General features: G+C 50.5%; 1 pseudogene across 1 annotated transcript in view; it reads right to left on the bottom strand.

Moving 5' to 3' along the window:
- Window positions 1-20,437, bottom strand: part of LOC147609774 (uncharacterized) — a 53,101-nt pseudogene extending 32,664 nt beyond the window's left edge. The window contains exons 1-4 of the transcript XR_015264149.1: window positions 20,377-20,437; window positions 19,262-19,898; window positions 18,990-19,166; window positions 18,144-18,889 (exon numbers count right to left, since the gene is read on the bottom strand). The product of XR_015264149.1 is annotated as an uncharacterized LOC147609774 (transcript). The remainder of the gene's footprint in view (window positions 1-18,143; window positions 18,890-18,989; window positions 19,167-19,261; window positions 19,899-20,376) is intronic.
- Between the last annotated feature and the right edge of the window lie 581 nt (window positions 20,438-21,018).

The following is a 21,018-nucleotide window of genomic DNA, read 5'->3' as shown; positions in this document are numbered from 1 at the left end:
CCAGAGTTGAGCAGGTCTGGCAGGAGCTTCAGTTCAGGAGAGGATCGGCAGCCAGCGATCTTGACAGGGGTTTGCAGGAGATCAGTAGGATGCTCAGACAGGCTGCCCTGGACCGTCTGGAGGCTTTCAGAGAGCAGGAGAGGAGCTTGTGGAGGAGTCTAGCTTCCCTTCAGAGACTTCAGGAGAGGGAGCCTACGAGCCTTTGGATTTCAGAGCAGATGGAGTCAGCTCGCACAGAGATCAGATCCATCGAGGAGAGGAGGGTGGAGTTCCGATTCCATGCTCGGGCTTCTTTTTGGACACAGGCTGGAGACAGAGTGACTCGAGATTTCTTTGAGGCGACAGGGCCTCGCTTCAGACGAGAGGGTCTCAGGCGTCTTCGGCAGGCTGATGGCCAGGTGGTGGTGGATCCCCCCAGGGTTTGGGCGATCGCCACAGATTTTTACAGGGATCTGCTGAGCCAGCAGATGACAGGGTGAGAGAGGCTCGGGAGGCAGTCTGGAGCTTCACGAGACTGGTTGTGCTGGCCCATTTGCAGCACTCCCTTCTCTCCCCCTTCTCAGATACGAAACTGGAGGAGGCTCTTCAGGCACTTCCTCGGGGCAAATGCCCTGGTGAGGACAGTCTCTCAGTGGCTTTCTTCCAGAGGTACTGGGGTCTCTTGCATAGGGGTTTCAGATTGGCATTCCAGGAGATCATGGAGTCGGGAGACATGCTGGACAGCATGGTAGAGGGGTTGATTCACTTGATCCCCAAAGAGGGAGGAGACAGACTGGAGATTAGACAGTGGAGACCGATCACCTTTCTAGGCACGGCCTACAAGGTCCTAGCTAAGGCGATCAGCAGGCGGCTTCAGCCTCACCTTCCGGACATCATCCACTCCACACAGACAGGCTTCATCCAGGATAGGAGCATCCTGGATAACATCTTCTCTTTCTGGGAGGCTACAGCTTTGGCTAGATTTCGGCAGGAGGATCTGGCAGTGCTCCTTCTCGACTTCGAGAAGGCATATGATCGGGTGGACTGGGCCTTCTTGGAAGGCACTATGGAGAGGATGGGCTTCCCTCCTCAGTGGATCCGTGGGGTCTCTGCACTCTACACATCGGCTCATAGCCAGGTGCTGATACAGGGCGTGCGCGGAGAGAGGTTCTAGCTCTCGCGCTCGGTGCGGCAGGGGTGCCCCTTGGCGCCCTTTCTTTTTCTTTTTGTGGCGGAGGCCATGAGCACTTTCTTGACGGCACAGGATACAGGTTTGCGGGGCCTCCAGCTCCCCATCCGCACCTCGGAGGAGCTCCTAGACTCGGAGTTTGCGGATGACACTGTTGTCTATCTTCAGGGAGGGGAGGAGAACCTCCGCCGCTTCGCCTCAGCCATGGACAGGTTTTGCAGAGCTTCGGGCGCTTTGATCAACTGGCACAAGTCGTGTGGGCTGTGGGTCAGTTCTGTGCCCCCCCGACTTGGCCAGTTGATGGGTTTCAGTGGCTGCCCCCCAGCACTACAGTGCGTTATTTGGGATGCTATGTGGGCATTGACATATCTCCGGAGCAGCAGATAGCCCCCCTTCTTCTGAGCATTCGGAAGAAGCTTCTGTATTGGAGTACCGCTTGTTTATCTCTGGCTGGGCGAGTGGTTGTGGCCAACCAGGTTCTGCTTGCTACCATGTGGTACATCACTTCTTGCTGGGCCTTCTCGCGGGCGTGCATTGGCCAAGTGCAGAGGCTCATCAGGAACTTTCTTTGGTCCAGTGGCGAGACGGGCGGCCCGCCAGGGCCAAGGTGGCATGGGCTGTGATCACCCAGCCGAGGGAGAGAGGCGGCCTAGGCATAGTTGATCCTATTTGTCAGAGCCGAGCTTTGCTTGGCAAGTTGGTGGTTCGTGGCCTCCTACCAGGCGCTAAGCCGTGGAAGGAGTTTCTTGTTTCCAGGATTCTCAGCCGCACTCCTTCTCTTAGCGGCCCCTGGACCCCCAGCATCAGGTGGATCTTTACAGAGCAGCGATCCAGAGGAGTGGGCCTTGGCTTCGAGGAGCGTTTTGCGGCTAGCCTTCTGAGGGCCTGGGAGCATCTGAGGCCGTCACTCTTCCAGACTCCCCCGGGCACCGATGAGGAGCGCCTGAGGCAGCCATTGATCTGGAACCCCTTGATCCGACTTCCCAATGGTCATATGGTTGGATCACGATCTCACGTGTCGTGGGGCCCGTTAAGCTCCGGCCCAGCCCAGTCCCTAGACGACTGGATATGTTTTCAGCAGCTGCCTCTAGAGGTTCAGGAGAGGAGACTCAGCGGGACGAGGGGCAGAGAGTTGATGAGGCAGGACATTGAGGCGGCCATCCCCCGGGAGTGGTGGACTCCAATACAGGACCCTCCACACTTCCATAGTGGATGGGCGTCTTTTCTCGGCATGAGATCCTTCTAGCGGTCTGCGGCTCAGCAGAGAGAGTCGCCCCACTCACCTTCGAGGTGGGAGAGGGAGGCCAGCTTCAGAGGACCCGACTAGATTTGGAGGAGTTCCAGGTTTGTATCTTTAAGAGGGTGCGGGTGGTCGGCTTTCATCAGAGACAGTGGCATGTAGACCCCTCACCGGCCTCGATAGGGGAGGACTATTCTTGGAGATTATGGGCTTGGGACAGCAGGCCTCTTATTCGCCTTCAGTGGGATCCAAGCGAGTGGCTTTGGCGAGATCCCTACTCGGCCCCTACCAGCCCAGGCACCCCCTTTTTTCAGTACACAGCGAGGCTGGGGCGGCGGATCCAGAGGCACAGGATAGCGGGCACCCCGGCGGCGGCCGAGCATTGGCGGCGAGACAGGGGCTCTCCCATGCCTTCCTTAGGGACTTCTGGCAGCACCTTTGGGCCAGCTTCCGGCCCCGGAAGGTGACGCTTTTTCTCTGGCTTACAGCGCATAGAGGACTGGCTGTGGGGGCTTGGCTAGCTTTTGGCAGACACCCAGCGTCCTGCCCTCGGTGCGGCCATGCACAGGAGTCGCAGCGGCACTGCTTATGGGATTGCCCTCAGCAGGTCTGGTAGCGCGCTCTCAGGATGGTTTTTGCAGGCTCGCCAAGTGAGATGATGGCGACGTGGGTGCGGTGGCTTGGGCCACGGACAGCGGCCCAGCCCTTGGATACGAGGACGTCCCTGGCAGTGTGACCATCCAGGTCTCTGACAGGGCGATGGCGGTGGTTCCGACGCCAGACTTCTCTTCGGCAGTCTCCCAGGAGGGGGACGGGCACAGATGGGAGATGATCAGCAACATGACGGCTTGGCACATATGGAGAGCCCGATGCAGGGAGGCCATAGACTGCCAGGCGACTCCACCGGCGGAGGTCATACAGGCCCTCTGGGTGGACATCATTCACACCTTGAGCGGACACTGGGGGAAACTTCACAGGGCGACTCGGATCGCATGAGAGGTCGCCGCAAGGCATTCCTCCGCACTAGGTAGCCCCCCCTTTCCTCATCGCGAGGGGCGAGGATGTCACTTGGCACTACAGGCCTCTAGTTTGGCTCCTCTCACCTCCCGCATGTACTACTAGGTAGCCCCCCCCAGAGAGTGGCCAGCCCCAGGGGGTGGGGCTCCGGTGTTCACTGTGGTTTTTTATCCCTCCTTGTGAGGTGAGCTTTGTAGCCTTATGGCGTTTTCTCATTAACTAATAGAAGGATCGTTTTTCCAAAAAAAAAAAAAACTTATGCTTTAACCATAGTAACATGGGATGGGAAAGGGAAACGGGAATGGGAATGGGGAACATAACGGGGAACAGGGATGGGGACGGGGATTCTTGGGAACTGGGACGGGGAACGGGGGCCAACAAGGGACGGCATACAAAATATGTAATTTTAAGTAAGCATTCATTTAAGAAACTTGACAATACTAAAACAAAGTCACTTTACACTTCCAAAGCATCAATATTAAGTCATACTAGCAAAAAAATGGGTGTTACAAAAAAGGAGATCGGGCACCCAGGACCCAATCGCCAAAGGCTAAAGCAAAAGACAAGGGCAAACTTGCTAGGAGCCTTGCAAGTTGCTTGAGCCTTGCTTGAGCCTTGCCAATGGGGGCTCTTCTTATAGCCATGGGCCAAGTGGGGACGGCTGCTCAACGGCTAGGCGCCCAATGGCTAGGAGTCCAACGACCTACAGGGCGCAATAGCACACTGCCCAACGGTCCGCTGACCGTCCCGCATCCAGCTCCGTCCCACACGAACCGCCGTCCCGCCGTCCCGAAATCTCCGACCCCAGCGTGGGCTCACACGTCCCCTGGCCGTCCCCGGTTCTGTTCCCACGCATCATGGGACGGCGTTCCCCCGTCCGAGGGGTCCGTCCCCCTCGTCCCCTGTGACTATGGCTTTAACTGCTTTGGATTTTGCAATATTTAAGAAAACTTTGCAGGTGAATAAGAAAATCTTGCAATTGAGGTGTAAAGCTAACAAACTCCTCGTCGAGCATGCAAACTCCGGTTACGTTTTGGCAGGCCCCCTCCCGTTAGGGTTTCGCCTCTCTCAACCTGCTGCCCAAGGGCTCTGCCTGTTTGTAGTTCGTTAATCCCCTCTCTCGCCATCGCCCCCCCCCCCCCCCCCCCCCAGGTGTATGGGCAGCGAGTGGAGGGGAACCCCCACTTTGCTCAGAGCTCAGGACACCAGTTCTGGCTCTAGGACTATTATGCTGCCATCCCCCTCGGGTCAAGAACACGAAGCTACAACATTTCAACAGTTCGTGCAGTGGCCGCCTACCATGGATGGGAATCGAGAGGCGATGTTGAAATACGAGCAAGTGCTAGTGGACTTCTTGGACACCAAAAAAATTTTGGAAGACTCCAGAGCTCGAGTGGAAGAACTGAATTTGATCCATAGAGCAGGATAGGAAGCCAACTATCCCAGTCACATTAGCTAAAGAGCTAGAAAACAATCTCTCCAAAGAGGAGATTGGTAAGGCCATAGATTGTCTCAAGGTAAGAAAAAGCCCAGGTGTTGATGGCATGCCTGCTGAATTCTACAAGACATTCAAGGATATCTTGTTATCACCTTTACTAGTTGTGTGGCAGGAGGCTATCTCTTTTGGGACTCTGCCCCTCTCAATCAATGAGGGTTGGATAAAACTTAAAGGGGAGAAGCAAGATTTGAGCAATTGGAGTCATATTACCATGTTAAATTGTGCATTGAAAACTTTTGCCAAGGCATTAGCTCTGAGGCTGTCCAGTCAATTGAAGAACAGGATCAGATAAGAGCAAAAAGGATTCATCAAAGGAAGGTACATTCTAGATGCCATTATCACTCTGTGGGAGGGCATGGAGTATGTAGAAGAATCTGAACAAGACTACATCTTCTTCAAAATTGATTTTGATAAAGCCTATGACAGGCTCAGCTAGTACTATGTATTGGAATCCCTTAAACATATGGGCACAGGTCAGCCTTTCATTCAGATGGTGAGTACTCTTTTTGGAAATGCCACAGCTAGGGTGAATGTCAATGGTGTGCTATCTAGTGCATTCTCTCTAACCAAATCTATCAAACAAGGCTGCCCTTTAGCACCCCTCCTCTATGCTATTGCTGTAAATGGATTGAACTGGCTGATTCAAGACAGGTCAGTCAAAGGGGAAATGAATGGCATTACCCCCCCCAACAACAAGCACTTATGCACCCAAATGTTTGCTGATGACACAAATGCTATGATTGCTAATAATGAGCTAAGTATTAGATGCTTCTAGGAGTGCTTGGACATCTATTGCAGGGCATCTGGATTTGTGATCAACCATAAGAAAACTGGTATCAAGACTCTCATTGATAAGCCCCCTGACTCGCTGATCCAAGCTGGTTGCAATTCCCTGGAAGAGGGAGTGATCTTCAGACTGTTGGGCATTCCTATGGGCTTCAAGGTCACCCTCAAGCAAAGATGGTGTTGGGTTTTAAACAAGGTAGAAGGGAAACTGGCTAGATGGCAGAAAATGCATCTTAATTTGGGGGGCAGGAAGATGGTAATCAATCACTTCATTATATCTTCTTTCATCTACTTTCTCAGCTGCTCTGGAGATCTCCTGAATCTGATTTATTGTAATATATAAGGTTATGCAAGAATTATCTATGGGGAGGGGGCCCCTGGATTAGGAATATCCCTAAAGTCAGGTGGGAATGGTGCTATCTAGAAACTGATAAAGAGGGCCTTGGTATCAACATGTGTCCAACCTAGCTAATAGACTGGCAGCCAAATGGGTGTTAAGAAGTTTTCTCTACCCCTCTGAAGGCTGGGCATGGCTGATCTCCAGAAATCTGGAACAATTCCATCTCAAACATTTCCCTAAGTGGAAGAACCTCCTCCCACTCACAATCATGGCAAGCAAATTCGTGGTGAAACCGGTGGGCAGCCAGCTCGTCTCATCACTCTAGATGGCTTGGAATGCTATTAAAACTGACCTTATCATAGCTGAGAAACCTAGTTACATACATCCATCTGGTGGCCAAGCATTCCCCTCCCCCCAATTGATAATGCCCAGGTTGAAGGGGCTCTAAGGTTACACAGGAAAGACATATGCAACTGGTGGGATATATGGGACATAGATAACAATTCTTGGATGTCCAAAGCTGATTTGATCAGATATTGTAATGTCTCATATGCAAAAATAGACCTTATTGGAGCAAGAATCAGGTTATGGCACTAGTCAGATACCTGGCTGCTATCTATTAAAGATAGGCCAGTACACAAAGCTTTCCAATGGTAGAGTCTGCTACCTATCCCCCCCAAATTGGGGACTGCTCCTATACATTGCACTTTAAACAAGAGATGGGGAATCCTCCTAGATATAGCACAATGATATTTTCTGTTTGGTAAATTATGGAATAAATATGTGGAACCAAAAAAATCATGCCTGGTCTGGTTGATTATGCTCAGAGCGATTTGGACTCAGCTTAAAGCCCTCAAATTAAAGATTGGGGATGGGAAATGCCATAGATGCAATGAGGTTGAGGATGACCTGCATATATTCATGCACTGCCTTATAGCAAAGGAATGCTTTATGGGTTTGGCCAAATGCATTCAGTCATGGAATGGCTACACCCTTGGTGGCTGGAAAAACCTGCTTCTTTGAGAAGGCATTGGATGCATTGTGGGCTGTCTTGAGAACTGAACTGTTATGGTGTTTGTGGTTACATAGACTTGAATTCATTTTTAATAGTAATCCTACTAACAGCATAAGGCTGAAAGAGAACATGATACATGCAGGTGAGAGATTCATACAAAGGCGGTTAAAAGATCTGGACACTAAACTTCTTCGTCTGCATAAGAAAGCTAATGGAAGGCAAGTGAATCAGCTGATACAGACAATGCAGGAACTGTTGATGAAGAGAGAGACATGAAGAGAGAGACTGTCATCTCCAAGGATATGATGCTTATGAAAGCACTCTATATGTTGTAATTGTCTTCTCTAACTTCTGCCCCTTATTTGAAAAAAAGAAAATCCTTGCAGCTGAGTGTAACGTCAATATTTCGGGAGCTTCAACTATGCCATGTGTGAGCATGTGCTCTGCTGCCTGCATGAGCGATGGCAGGTAGCGCCTGAAGCGACGGCCCCTCCCTCTGCTTCCCTCACCCTCTTCTCGTTCTATACCCTGCCTAGTTGCTTAGAGAGATCCCCCCCACCCCCTTCGGTGCATGGGCACCGAGTGGAGGGGGCCTCCTACCTTGCTTAGGGTGCAAAGCGCCAGCTCAAGCGCCGGGGTTGCTTAGCGTTCTCAATCCCTCTGGGGTGATTTCCTTCCTTCGCAGCTTCACCTCCCCTCTTGGCACCCGGCTATGGATCCTAACCGAGAGGCGAATACCAAATACAACAAGATCGTCGAGGACTTCTTGGAAACAAAGAAACAGTTGGACGACTCTTGAGCTCGGGTAGAGGAGCTGAACCTACTTCTGTAGAAACAACTCGGGGAGAAAGAGGAGAGTGGAGACAAGGAGCCAGCGAATGAGGCATCCCCTTCTCAAAAAGGTAATCCCGTTTCCATGATTTCGTAAGTATGTCTGCCTTCAGACATGGTTTTTTTTTCAAACACACCCGGGCCCACTCAAGTGGGTGGAGCCGATTTCCCCTTACAACATGGTTATGGTGTTGGAAAGGGATTATGCAGCCAGGTGTTTAGTAGGCTTGCTGTTCGGCCCTAGGCCTTCGGTACGGAACTGGGCCAGAGACAATTGGAATAGTGTAGGGATAAAAGTGGAAGTGATCCAGGCTCTCCCCAATGGCTACTATCTATTTCGGTTGAAGGACTCGGAGATGGCCCTAAAAGTGCTTGGGTCAGGATAGTGGATGTATAGAAACCTCCCCTTTTGCTTCTTCAGATGGTCCAAGGACTTCAACCCCAATGGCCCTAAACCTTTTGCCTACCCTATTTGGGTGGAGCTGCCCAACCTCCCTTTCTATCTCTACCCTTGGGTGAAAAAGATAGTTTCTCCCATAGGCAAAGTCCTACGATCAAGGCCAAAAAATGATTACAATCCTACCTAGCATCCCCAAATCCTAGTGGAAGTGGATCTTGACAAACCCCTAAGTGAGGAGATAGAAATAAACTGTGGAGACTATAGCAGAAAGTCCTTTTCAAACACCTCCCCAATGCCTGCTTCCACTGTGGAGCCCAGGGACATGTAACCAGGAATTGTCCCATCAAGCATTCTGACTCTAGGCCTCCTAGCCCCCCTTCTGTCCCCTCATATTCCAGCAAAAGTCCTCAAAATAGTGGTCAAGTACTGCCCCAAGGCCCCCCTCACAATACTCTCGGTTTGACAAAAGAAAAGAATGATGGTTTCTCGGTCCCACCGAGGAGGAAAACCTTCAGGCCAGGTCGACCTGGGTAACAGAGAGCGTATGCGAACTCCTATGCCCTACTGGATACTCCAACAGACCCGGAGGAACTGGAGGTTGGTCAAGATATCATACACCCCTCTCCCCTGAATAGGAACAGGATCAATGCAGAAATTAACCAAATGGACCATGATCTGAACAACTCCTTTCAACCCTTAGATGAGGAGAACCAGTTAGAGGAACCCATCAGGCCAATTCAGGAACTGGGCTGATATTGAAGTGAACAATCTAAATGACATGGAGGTGGAAACGCTCATGTGTTAAGCTTCACAACTTCATCGTAGTGTATAAATTGCTGATTTCCGCCCCCAGGGGGGTTTTTCCTTTTTCTCCGGCCTTCGTCTTCTGCCTCTCTGTGTGCAGTTTGGTTCTTGCAAGATCTCCGCTTTCGCCTCGCCTTTGCCATAGCTTCAGACTCTGATGGAGGCTCCTCTCGCCCCGCCTCAGAGGGACTCCCCCGCAACCCCCTCGCCCGCCCCTGAGGACACCCCCATCAGGCCTTCTCTTTCGCCAGAAGAGGAAGCGAGCCTCACCGCAGAGGTGGAACGCCTCCAAGCTCATTCCACCATCTGCCGTATAGTCGGCACTCGCCCCAGCAGAGGGGAGATCCGGGATCTTCTCCAGGCCCGCCTTCTTGCAGATGTGGGCAAGATCCTGGACGTACAGCTACTGGGCCGTGGACATTACCAGATCGAGTTCGAGACCGCCGCCCAGAGCGTGGCCAAGATCCTAGCCATGAGTCCCCTTGACATCAGGGGTGCTCGGGCTTTCTTCAGACCTTGGCAGCATGGCTTTGACCCAGCAGCGGCCAAGCAGGGAGAGCGCCTTTTCCATGTTACAGTTTGCTTCCCTGGACTCCGCCGGGAGTATCTTCCGCTCCTCTCTAGGCTAGGAGCATTGGTGGGCTCGGTACTAGAGACTGGACCCACGGCAGCTTCAGTGGTGGCCACAGCAGCTGGGCTACCTTCGGTCAGAGTTTTGGTGTCTGACATCTCCTCCCTTCCTAAGGTCATTCAGCTACCTAGGATGGGGGGGGATGGATTGATCAGAGAGTGGAGTTCTCGGGGCTCCCGAACCAGTGCTTCATTTGCAAGCAGGTCGGTCATCTGGCCGCCCTCGCAGGAGACCCCGACCCTCACCACAGCAGCAGGCCCCTGATGGCCCGCCGCCCACAGATGCGGTTTGGCAGGCAGCCTCCGGGACACCTGTTCAGGCCACAGGGACCTCGGAGTGGCAGCCTGGACAGGGGCGCCGTCGAGGGAGACAGCCACAGCAGCACGCCCAGAGACCGCAACAGCAGCAGCCAGAGTCTCAGCATCACTGGGTTCCTGTGAGGAACAGCTTTGCTCCCCTCCAAGAGGAGACCCCTGTGACGACTGAGGACCAGGAGATGCCAGCACCCCCTCTTTCACCCCCCCCCACCCCCCCACCCCCGTCCCCCCCACCGCCTCGCTTCCACCTTCGCCTCCTCCCGTCCCCGCTCCGGTTTCGGCAGTGGCTCCCTCTCCACCCCCCTCGCCCCCCCTCCTCCCCCCCCCGCCCGCCTCACCTCCCCGGGAGGCCCTGGTGTTCACCTGCAGTCCGGAGGGCGCTGAGCACCGACCTCGCTCGAGCACCACAGAGGAGACTTACCATGCCGATTCGGGCTTCACGGATATCATCTATCCGCAGTCGGCTGAGTCGCCTCGGCACTAGACATTGCTCGGAGGCTTTTGATTACGCCTTCACACGGCTTTTTGGAGCAGAGGGCCCCCATGAGCCAGCACCCATCAGAGTTCATGTAGTGATTCCTCCGGCCCGCAGGGAGGAGGCACTTGATTCAACGGTGGCCTTCTCGTTCCCTCTATGTGGCCCATGCGACCGGGAGTGGACTCTAGAGCTCACTCTTAGCACTTTGAAGACTCAGGCAGTTGAGCTTTCTCATCATGTGAGCGATCTGGAGGTGACAGATGTGATAGGCCGACTATGGGAGTTGGCTCATTTTTTCTTGGATCCCGGGAGTGTGGATGCCTCAGGGATTCGGCATTTGGTCGTTCGATAGTGGCAGACTTAGCACGCGACCCTGGATATGTATGTATACACGAGGTTGCTCTGTCTGAGCAGGAGGCAATCGCCATGGGACAGCCACTGGCGCCTGATCCGTGATTCTTGCAGTACACCGGGTGGGCAGATTCGCAGCCGCTCGGATGGGGACTATTCTCCATCCAAGCCGCTTGCGAAGGCCCGCCGTACGGCTGAGACAGCATCCACCTCAGCAGGTCATCCATGAGGATCATCTCATGGAATGTACAGGGCCTTGGCGGAGCACATTATATACGCTATCGTGGTTGCTTGAGGCAGGAGCTTCAGAGATGCCTGGTTGGTGGCAGCATTGATATTTTGATGATGCAGGAGCACCACTTGGGTGAGAGCAGGATCCAGAGATATGGTTCGGTGATGCCTGGTAGATGGGACACCTTTTGGTCTGTAGGGTTTGGTCCTTTGGGTGGACAGGGAGGAGTATGCATGGTCATTGCAGATGTATGGCGGCAGGCCATTGTGGATCGAGGGATCATTGTGCCTGGTAGAGCACAGTATGTCATTCTAAGGATGCATGATGAGCTAGTGGGCGTGCTCAACGTCTATGCGCCCAACCATGCTAGTGCCAGAGCAGAGTTCTGGACCCAGGTTACGGATGTGAGCATGTATTTGACGGCAGAGGAGGTTGGTTTGAGAGGACTCCAGCTCCCAGTTCGGGGGGAGGACCTGCTCGATGCTGAGTTTGCGGACGACACGGGCTTATTTTTGCATGGCCAGGAGGCCAATCTTCTTCGGGCAGAGCAGTATCTCCAGGTTTTTAGTGCACCTTCAGGAGCTTTGATCAATTGGCGCAAGACAGTGGCCTTTTGGATCAGTAGCGCTCCCACTCTGGCATGGAGCCCGGACCCCGGCTTTAGATGGATTCCTCCTGGCAGAGGAGTGCGGTATTTGGGATGCCAGATTGGACTAGATTTGTCACCTGAGCAGCAGATTGCCCCGCTTCTTCTGAGCATTCGGAAGAAGCTTTTGTATTGGAGTACAACTCGACTATCCTTGGCCGAGAGGGTGGTGGTGGCAAATCAAGTACTGTTAGCGACCATGTGGTACATTACGTCTTGCTGGATCTTCTCGAGCTCTTGCATCAGCCAGGTACAGAGGCTGATCAGGAACTTTCTTTGGTCTGGGCGGGGCGGGACGGTCATCCAGCTCGGGCAAAGGTTGCATGGGCAGTTATTACACTTCCGCTGGCTCAGGGTGGCTTGGGCATTATAGATCCAATCGATTAGAGTAGAGCCTTATTGGGGAAGCTTATTGTTCGGGGGCTGCTTCCAGGCGCTGAGCCTTGGAAAGAGCTTCTCTTGCAGCGGCTGCACGCTAGGGCTCCCCAACAGGGGGCACTTGGGCACCAGAGATTCGATGGATCTTCATAGAGATGAGGAGGACAGGCCTCAGTAGAGGACGGGAGGACAGATTTGCTTTGAGCATCCTGAGAGCTTGGGAGCTGCTAAGACCGGGGCTCTCTCAACGACCTCCTTCTTGTGTTGAGGAGCGGGCCAGATAGCCGCTCATCTGGAGCCCAACGGTTCGCACAGAGCAGGGTCATATGTTGGGTTCTCGACCGCGTCTAGCCTGGGGACCTTTGGCGGCAGGCCCAGCACGTAGCTTTGGAGACTGGCAGGCCTTCTGCAGTCTACCAGAGGAGATCCAGGTGGAGAGGCTGAGTCACTTCAGAGGGGGTTGATTATGAGGGATGACATTCAGGAGGCACTCACAGAGGAGTGGTTCACGCCTATCGAGCTAGTGGCCCCACGGTGGATGGGAGCCTTTACACAGTTGGAGATCCTGATTGTTGTCAGAGCTTGCACTGAGGATGGCAGATGCCTCTACTATGAGATTCAGGATGAGGGCAGACTTCAGAGAGTGAAGGTGGAGTCGCCTTTGGTTGCAGAGTGCACCTTTCAGAGGATACGGGTAGTGGCCGCCGCTTCTCGGAAGTGGCATATTGACCCAGACCCTGCAGATGTGCTCCTGGATTGGCGCATATGGGCATATGCAGCGCGCCCCTTGGCCCGGCTACAGTGGGACCCTGGTGAGTACGAGTGGCACGATCCTTATGCATCCCTTGAGGCCACAGAGATTACCTTTTTTCAGTATACTGTTCGGTTGGGACGGCATATTTTGTTGGCGAGGAGGATGGTCTCTCCAGCTGCAGCGGGGCACTGGCGGCTACAGGGACTCTCACACAGGAGTTTCTGGAGGATTTTTGGGCCCGGCTCTGGGCTACTAGTCGACAGGCCCGCAGGATCTCGACTTTCCAGTGGTGGCTGGTCGCCCCACAGGGGCTCAGCAGTTGGCACCTGGCTTGTCTACAGTGGTCTTCCGGCGGCCTGCGTTCGATGCGGCCACCCTATGGAGACACAGAGACATTGCCTTTGGGACTGCCCTCAGGCACAGCTGATTTGGCTGCGGATGCTGCGTATTCTGGCCCCCCTCTCTCCAAAGTACCTATACGTGGGGTGCCGCTGCTTGGTCGACTTCGTCAGGGCCTGTTATGGGCTATGAGACGGAGCAGGACAGCCAGGCCATCAGATTCATTAGGGGCCAGCCTCGCCTTGTTCCTTCACCGGATTTCTCGTCTGCCAGCTGGACACAGGAGAGGGATCTACGATGGGAGCTCCTCAGCAGCATCACCGTCTGGTTCACCTGGAAGGCCCGGTGTTTCAGGGCCTTTGAGGGGAGACTGGAGCCACCAGCAGAGACTGTTCGGGGGATCTAGCAGGAGTTGATCCACACCTTGCGGGGACAGTACGACCGCATTTGGGGCGACTCGGATGAGGCTATCTTGCGGCTCCAGGCCTTTCACACCACCTGGCGCAGCGGCCCCTTCTATACCCTTCACGCGGGGTCCCCCCGCTGGCACTACAGGCCACCTGTTTGGCTTTTCCCCCCTCCTATTGTATGATATAGCCATTCAGTTCTTTGTACTGATTGATACTTGTACTTTTCAGCACCTAGGGAGAGTCTCCCTGGCTGCCCTGCTGTTTTCTCTGCTCTATTTTTTCTTGTGAGCAGGAGAGGATCTTTTGTAGCCCTACGGGCGTTTTTTTATAACTAATGAAATTCTCGGAAAAAAAAAATTGACATGGAGGTGGTTAAAGAACTCAAAAGGGGTCACTCCCTGTTAGGGTCCACCACTCCACAATCAGCTACTAAAGGAGGGACTAAGAAGGTGAACTCCCAGAGGAAACCTAAATGAATTGTTCCTCTCTGAATGTTAAGGGTCTCACAGACCCCTCCAAAGTCCAAAGGGTTAAACAATGGTTTAGAAAACAAGGTAAAATTGATTTTCTAGCTCTGACAGAAGTGAAGGTAGGTGGCTTGGAACTAGAAAAAAGACTCCAGACCATGTCAAAAGATCATGTGTGGATATACACAGCTCACAATCAAGGGTCAGTAGGTGTGGCAGTTGAGATGCACATAGACCTTCAAGAAGATCTAACAGATATCCAACTGGATGTCTATGACCAATGGGTGGCTTTTGAAATGACCACATACTCCTTTATTCCACAGGGAAATAGATCAAGAACTTGGAGGTCCCTCAGACAGGTCCCTGGTCCCACCATATTAATGGGGGATTTCAATATGGTGGAGTCTAGAGGTGACAGATATAGAGGCTTGGGGCATGTATTAAAAGGCTCAGAGTTGCAATCTTGGCAGGCCACTGTTGAACACTTTGAGCTTTGTGATCTGGGAAACATAGGAGACTTCACCTGGTAGAACTATGCCTTGGGGGAGCTTGCAAGGAAGGCCAGATTGGATAGAGGATATGTTAACAGAAGCATGTGCAACACCTTTGTGAGATGTGAATGTCTATCTGACCTTTCAACCTTCCTTTCAAACCATTACCACATTACCTTGTGGCTGGACAACAAAGACAAAAAGGTGTCCAACCAATGGTTCCACATAGATCCTGGCCTTTTCAAGCTTCCAATAGTGCAGGAGGAAATTAAAAAAATCTAGGAAGAACTTATTTGGGAGAGAACTAACTCCAGCTAGAGCTTGGAGCCTGACCATCAAATGCTCCCAATCCTTAATAATATGCATCAGGAAGGAAGTAACCAACATGAGGAAACAAAGAAAAGATATATTGTACATGAGACTGAAGGAGTTGGAATCCCAGTGCAACCAGAAGGATCTGGCTATACAGGATGAAATCTGTAGAACCAGAATTGAAATAAGAAGGGAGGAAGGGATTTCCATTCAGCAAGCCAATCTGTTTTTCAGAGATTGGTGGGCAGGGAAAAGTGACCTGCCTACCCCTGAAATGTTCAAAATGCTAAAGATTAGACACTGCAAAGACAAGATTCCCTTTCTTAAGGACTCCAATGGCCTTAACTGCAGCTCAAAAGAAGGCAATAGAAGGCTAATCTTCCAACACTTCAACAACATTTTCAGTAAAGGTGGAGAGATGACCAAGGATCAAGCCAGATGTATAGCACTCGTAGGAGAGGCCAGGAAGCCCTCCATCCGTGATGGCACCTCCAAAACTTTGGATGCTAACCTCTCAAAAGAAGAAATAGGTAGGGCAATAGACCAGCTAAAGGGCAAGAAAAGTCCAGGGGTGGATGGCCTACCTTCAGAATTCTACCAAACCTTCAAGGAGGTCTTGATCGGTCCCCTACTTGCAGTATGGCAAGAGGATATGTCTCCTATGGGGCTCTCCCCCTTATGATTAATGAAGGTTGGATTAAAATCATTCACAAAAGGAGGAGAAGGACAACATTGGCAATTGGAGACCAATCACTATGCTTAATTGTGCTTACAAAATTTATACCAAAGCCTTGGCATTGAGACTCTCCAATCAACTTAAAGACTAGATCAGCCAGGAACAAAAAGGCTTCATTAAAGGTAGGTTCATCCTAGATGCTATCATCACTCTATGGGAAGGTATGGAATATGCTGAGGAAACTGAGCAGGACTGTCTTTTTTAAAATTGATTTTGACAAGGCCTATGATAGGCTAAGCTGGCACTATGTACTGCCTTCTCTCAAACATATGAGTGCAGGCAAGCAGTTTATCCAGATGGTTGGGACTCGTTTTGGGAATGCATCAGCCAAGGTCAATGTCAATGGAGTACTCTCTGATTCCTTCCCCCTTGTCAAATCCATTAGACAAGGCTGCCCCCTGGCCCTGCTACTGTATGCCATAGCTGCAGATGGTTTGAACTGGCTTATTAAGGACAAGATGGCCAAAGCTGAAATGCAGGGTATAACTTTGCCCAATGGCAATCAGCTTTGTACCCAGATGTTTGCAGATGACACCAATGCCATGGTGTCCAACACTAACCAAAGCCTCACATGTTTCTAGTATTGTCTTGATATCTACTGTAGAGCTTCATGCTCAGTCATAAATCATCAGAAAATAGGAATCAGGTCATTAATTGACAAGCCCGTTGAATGGCTTATTCAGGCTGGCTGCAACACTTTGGAAGAAGGGGTGATCTTCAGGCTGTTTGGAATTCCCATGGGCTTTAAGGTCACTTTGACTCAGAGATGGCATTGGGTCCTAACCAAAATAGAAAGCAAACTAAGCAGATGGAAAAAGAGGCAACTCAACCTTACTGGTAGGAAAATGGTTGTGAATCACTTTATAATCCCCTTTGTAATCTATTTTCTAAGCTGCTGGAGACCTCCAGAGGAAGACCTTAAAGAATTCATTAGACTTTGTAGGAACTTTCTGTGGGGGGGAGACCCTGGGCTAAGTAAAGTACCTAAAGTCAAATGGGCTTGGTGTTGCAATGGTACATGGAAAGGGGGGATGGGCATCACAGATGTACTAAATCTTGCTGCTAGACAAGCTGGCAAATGGATTCTGAGAAGCTTCCTCCATCCTACAGAAACCTGGGCCTATCTAATCAATAGAAAAACCAACCAATTCACCCTAAATGGAAACACCTGTTCCCACTCACTATCATGGTGAACAAGCATCAAATTAAACATGTTGGCAGCCCAATAGTTAAATCTCTATGGTCAGCCTGGAATGCCCTGAAGGGGGACCTAACCCTTTCAATCAAACCCAGTTACACATGGGGCCTTCATGGCAGGGATTCTACTTGTTGGCCCATGCTCCCTTTTCCTCGAGTGGCTTCCTCCAAGGCTGAAATGGCACTGAGGATGCATAAGAGAGGAATCTGCAGTTGGTGGGACCTATGGGATGCTGCATGCAACTCATGGCTGTCCACGGCTGAATTAATAAGGGTTTTCAATGCCTCAAAGGCAGAGCTTGCAGTAATAGGAGAGAGGATCAGCCTCTAGTGCCCCAGTGATCATTGGCTTCTGTCAGTCAGAGATATGCCTCACCCAAAAGCCCTTCAATGGCCCTCGTAGCCTCTGCTTTTACCCTTTCCTATAAAGAACACAGCCCCCCCTATACACTGTAAACTCAATGAGAGATGGGGGGTGCTATGGGATAGAGCTCATTAGTACACACTCTTTGAAAAGCTCTGGTCCAAATACATAGAACCCAAGAAGGCTTGCCTTGCTTGGCTCCTAATGCACAGAGCCATCTGGACACAGCAGAAGGCAGCCAGGCTGAACATTGGAAATGGGAAATGTCACAGATGCCAGCAATTTCAGGATGACTTGCATATCTTCCTCCATTGCCCTCGAGCTAAAAAATGCTTTGATTCTCTGACTGCCTGCATTTATGCCTGGAATGGACAGTCACTTGGTTGGAAAAACCTGATGCTAGGTGAAAACATTGGTTGCTCTATGGATATGTGGATTGTGTTGGCTGAAAGTGCATCTTATTCATGCAGGTAAAAGGTACATACAAAGGAGGATGAAGGACCTGGAAGCCAAAATTGTCAAGAAGCTCAAGAAAGTCAAGCACAGGCAAGATGACAGAATAGACTCGGAGATTCAGGAACCTATGAGGATTAGAGAGATCATTCTCTCTGAGGACACCTCTCTAGTGGATGCTCTCTATTTGATGTAACTTCTCCTAATTTCCTAATACAATCAGCCTGTTTCTTTGAAAAAAGAAATCTTGCAGCTGATCCATTGAATTTGGTTTACAGTGTTCATGGACTAATGGATTCTGCAGCATGAAATTCGTGGAATTTAAAAGTTGCTCTTTTAAAAATATGCAGATTTAGATGCTAAAACAACTAACATTCATCAATTCTTCAGCTTTTAGGTTCTGAAAAAATCCTACTTTTCACGAAAATGAGAACGTTAGAAGCACATTGCACATAGTCTGCAGGTTGTCTGTGTTACTGAATACATACCCAAGCTGTCCTCTAGCGCAGGTTGGTCGGAAGCAATTCTGCATAAGTTCTTAGACAACCAAAGCCGAGATTCTGGCAAGATATACAAGTTCCAGAGTCCACAATGAGCCATAGTAGCGACTCCTTTGTTTATAAGCTCCCTGGCCATATCGAGGTCCCCCTCGTCCACAGCACCCTTTAGCAGGCTAGGTTGCACCCCTGCAAGCTTGGCTTCCTTCTCTGCAAGCTTGTTCAGATGAATATCAAGTAAAGTTTCAGGAGTACCTGTCTTGAGCAAGAAGATTCCACAACAAGAAGCGCTGTGTTATTATTTCTTCTGCAATATATTTCAACATCGCAGAGACCATTGTCTCATCATTTACCCAGTAATGCAAGGCCGTCCTGTTCTCAATGTCCCTCACCCGAAGCAGTTCACCAGGGTGTTTGGTTTTTCCGAGGAGCATTGTTACTATCTCTTTGTGGCCTTTTCGTGATGCCTCATGCAGTGCGGTTTCTCCTGAGAAGTCGCTCATTGCAATCCATTTCTCTCGATCCGTGCCTTGGGAGTACCGACACTTGTCTGAAAGCAAAATGGACACAATCTCCTCATGGCCTAGCCTTGACGCGACATGCAGTGGAGTCTCACCATTACTGTCCTTCAGATCCACTAGAGCACCTTCTTCCCAGCACAGCCTTCTCACTACACTTTCCGGCTCATAGTCTCTTCTTTTCTTAGATGAACTCCTGATCAAAATGTGCAGAGATGTCTGCCCCAAAAAGTCTCTCGTATTGACCCAGTTTATCCTGTCATGATTAACGGCTATGACTACTATCTAAAAGGTCAAAGCAGACAAAGAAAGGGCTAACCTCATCCTCATCGTCATCATCTGCCTTGCCCTCCTGCGCCTCTGCCTCTAAGTGTAATGGCGTTTTGCCATCGTCACTCCTAGCATCAAGACGAGCCCCAGCTTTGAGTAGAGCTGTAATGTGACGACGCGAAGAGATGGCTGCTGCTACATGCAAGGGTATGAGGCCGAATTCAAGCTTTTTATTGATCAAGGTGGTTGTCGAGCCACTACTGGGGCCGGTTTTTTTAATCAGATTTATCTTGCTTTAATTCTGCAATGCAAGCATCTAACACGGACAATTTCATCCTCATCCTTAGGGCTGATAAGGTTCACCTCCTTAGCTCCAGGATAAGTCAGAATTTTGTCTACAATTTCAACAGACTGTATCTCAACAGCAAGATGCAGTCGTTCCACCCGGTCTTGGTTGCTAACCAGTTTGGAGCATCTACTTTTTGCCCTGAAGTTTCTTTGCTGGCGTCCAGAAGAATTTCTTTGCTGGCGTCCAGAAGAGCTTTGCACACATCCTCATCCCCATTCTCTAAAGCTTTACCCAATGCTGTATTTTGACCCATGTGATCCATGCTGCGCACAGAGAGCAAGTTGTATGGGCCATGCTTTGCATTAATCCGCAGCAGGAGGCACGCAGCTGTTTTGGACTCCTCATAGGAACCATACAGGACGTGAAGTGAAGTCTCTCCGTCTTTATCCACGATGCCCACGTCTACGCTTTGAGGGTACCTCTCCAGCACCTTGGCAAGCAGCTTGTAACTCCCAAACCATGCGCACGCGTGAAGTACGGTGCCAAGCCAGAAAAACGGCATCCTCGTGGAAAGATGATTTACGAGTCCATCCACGTCATCATGCTCAGCAGCATATGCCAGCACTATCAGACGGTCCTCCTCTGTCAGCTTCTCATCATCAGGCTCGGCTGTACCACACGCACACAAAGGAATCCTCAGTTAGCTGCATGAATCAGAAATTAGCTTCTCCTTCTTCTACTGATGAATTATCTGCATACATTTCTCCTCATCGCTTAATCCTTGCGAAATTTAAAGACTCAAAATGCATGCGGAGAGTTCTTCATTTGTTGTTTGTCCATAGACTAAAATTGTACAGCGGGCCTGCTTGCTGATCGTGGTATGGCAAAATGCAGGAGGTGCAGCGAGGCAAGTCGATAATACAAAATAAACGATGATGAGAGAAAATTTGCTTGCTCGAATGGAAAAATGTTGTTTATATAAACCTTAGCCAAACTTTTATGAATAGAAACCTTATGTTATACGACATTTATTCAATTGATGCTCGAATGCGTTCTACTCTGGTAATGTGCATTCATATTTTGGTCGAAAAAGAGGATTATTTGCGTGGACGTGAAGGAGGTTATCATTAAATTACCACAACATTACCAGTCTCAAGAAATAAGCTACCTTTCACACTACTAAATATAACAAAATATACTTTCCTCATGCGTGACAATTTACGTCTTCATTTCAAACTTCAAGAATTCTCCTTTCTTGTGTTTAATAAAAAGTAGAAGCAGAAGATAGAGCACGTGATTTTGGGGTTGATAATTTGCTAACCAGCTTGTATCTCAGGCTAGTCATGTACTCTCTCTCCACATTGTCGTTGCAAGATACGAATCCATTCTTCAGCCTGAAGCATGCATCCACGTCCTTCCATGAATGGAACGAGCCGCCTGTGCGGATGTGGTTCTCCGCCTGGGCAACAGCCATGAGGCTGTAAGCTTTTCGAATCACATCCTTTATGGGGATAAGAAGCATCTGCTCCAACTCGGCCTCGTCTTTTAATTGGTCGGAGCCTCCATGTGACGGTATATAAGAACAAAGAGGCTACACAACGAAGATAGTTTTGTCAAGAACCAACAATGACGAAATCTTCCCCAAATATTGATTTCTTCAAGAATGGCTAAAAGCTAAAGAATAACTCAGCAGTGATTATGAAACCTGCCTGAGAGCAGGGTGTTTGAAGAGCATCATCGAGGTACTTTGTGAAAGGGCTTGAAGACAATAAATGCCCAAGGACAGACA

This window comes from Cibotium barometz, chromosome 50 (genome assembly GCF_041138505.1).
Source record: "Cibotium barometz isolate CiBa-2024 chromosome 50, ASM4113850v1, whole genome shotgun sequence".
Classification (NCBI taxonomy): Eukaryota; Viridiplantae; Streptophyta; class Polypodiopsida; order Cyatheales; family Cibotiaceae; genus Cibotium; species Cibotium barometz.
This window is presented reverse-complemented; position numbering and strand designations above follow the sequence as displayed.